Source organism: Mustela putorius, unplaced genomic scaffold, assembly GCF_011764305.1.
Source record: "Mustela putorius furo isolate JIRA1106 unplaced genomic scaffold, ASM1176430v1.1 tig00003972_pilon_pilon_pilon, whole genome shotgun sequence".
In the NCBI taxonomy this organism is placed as follows: domain Eukaryota; kingdom Metazoa; phylum Chordata; class Mammalia; order Carnivora; family Mustelidae; genus Mustela; species Mustela putorius.
Window position 1 is genome coordinate 1,619,584 of NW_025422115.1, and position 2,141 is coordinate 1,621,724.

A 2,141-nucleotide genomic window follows, 5' to 3' on the forward strand; every position below is an offset into this window, starting at 1 on the left:
AAGATATTTTAAGACTTTGGTGATTGTGTTTAATATGATAATTAGAGATATATAATCTGAAACTTTACATAAATTTGGGATTTTATCCTCCCTTTTCCATTTTCCTTAGAATCTGAGGTCCACATAGCTGTTGAGATTTTGAAGTCTTGCAGTACCAGAAAGATGGGAAGTTGTTCTCCTTAGATATGTGTTCCCCATTGCTGCCCCATCGCTTCTCAGCCTTTTGGCTAAGATCAAGTGTAGATATGTGTTCCCAGAGCTTTGGATTTTGTAGAAAAATGAGGCTTCCTAACGTAAAATGAATCTGAGATTCCAGGAATATACAAAACTAAGGCAATATATTACTCTTTGACATTCAAAAACTTTTGCTTATTAATTGCACAGTTTTCACACTCAATCACAATTGGTCTGAAGTTAGAAGGTGCAACCATGACAGAGATGGATTCCAGAGGCAGATCTGTTGACCCCTAGGGGCTTGGGACAAAAATTCTTAGCTAGAGAGGGAATAGATCAGCATTCATGTTTAGGCAAAAAAAAAAAAAAAAAGAAAGAAAGAAAAAGAAAAAACCTGTTCCAATGTTTGAAATCTGTCTTTATACCTTCATTTCCCCAGTATGAGGAGGTTGTGATACAGGGCTTCAGAAGTGAATTTTAAGTACAAAAGGACCTCTCTTACTTTAAACCACTCTCTTCTGTTCTTTTTCATACCAACTTCCTGTTGTTAGCCATACAAGTCAGGTAACTATCTATGTATCTTTGTCTATTTCTATATATCTATACTCCAAACACTTTCCCTTCAAAAATACATCTGCTACAGACAAACTATATAAATCTAGATCAGCTTGGGGTTAGAGGATGACTCTGGGAGAAAGGTGAATGGTTCCAATTTAATTCTGCTTACATTGAATGAGTATACTTAGCCAGGTGCTAAGTCCTAAGGCAGGTAGAACAGGAAATCCAGGAAATATATCTGAACTTTGGGGACACAGTGCAGTGAAAAAATAAGGTATTGGAGTTCTTAGTCACACATTTACCTTGGATTTACCTTGATGGGTTACTCTGTCATGTGGTAGCTCACTAAGTTACTAAGTTACTACATCTCTCTGTATCTCAGTTTATCTTTCAAATAGAAGGATGAGAATACCAATGCTATTGAAGTGTGTGACTCGAGAAAGATGGAAATCGGTCCCTGTCATCTGGCATGGGTCATAGGACAGAAGATCCTCCAAAAAGAAAATTCTCTTTGGAATTTCCAGAAATCTTAAGACATGGGCAGGCCAAATCCCTCAGAAATTACCATGGGAAGCAGTGGCTGAGTGAAGAATTCAAAGTTCATAGGCATAGCTAGTTGGTTCTCCTGAATATGGCACCAGAAATGGAATCCTTAGAGAACCTTCCATGGCGATAACGTGAAGATGCCTTTGCTCCTTTTATTCCAGTCGGAGCTCAAGTGCACCAGACTTCTCAAATTTGCAGAAGACCAATATCTTTTTAGTAAGTTCCTTTCTGCTTGAGTTAACCAAGGTAAATTTCTGTTATATGAAATCAGGAATCCTGATTAGTAGTTACACAGCTCAGTTAACTTTATAAGAAGGTGTCATGATTATTTCCTTTGTCCAGTGAAGAGGTTAGACCTTAGAGATATTGAATAACTTGAGTGGTCACAGAGATGAAAAGCAGCAGAATAAGACAGAACCAGACAACCAACTCCAAAACCTACGCACTCAAGCAGTATTGTGTCCTTCCCATGTAAGTGTCGGATGCAATTATCTCTCAGTCACATAAAACAAAATGATATATATCTATATCTGGAATCTGGATTTTATTCCAGAATTGTCCACCACTGTATCTCATGACTTTTTCTAAAGTGAAAGTCAACAAAAGGACTCTTGGTCTTGGGGGGCAGGATGGTGGGTCATATAACAGCACTCACAAATTGAATCATAAATTTTTTTTTCTTTCCAAGTTTTAGAAAATTCCAGTTATTTGACATACAGCATGATATTAGTTTCAGGTGTAGAATTTAGTGATTCAATACTTCCACACATCTCCTGGTGCTCGTTACAGCCAGTGGCCTCCCCAGTCCCCATCATCTATTTAACCCATGACCCATCCTCCTCTCCTTTGGTAACTATCAGTTT

The 2,141-nt window shown here is 37.9% G+C and overlaps 1 pseudogene; it reads left to right on the forward strand.

The window, feature by feature from the left end:
• Positions 1 to 207: 207 nt before the first annotated feature.
• Positions 208 to 413, forward strand: LOC123389352 (annotated as a pseudogene).
• The last annotated feature ends 1,728 nt before the right edge of the window (positions 414 to 2,141 follow it).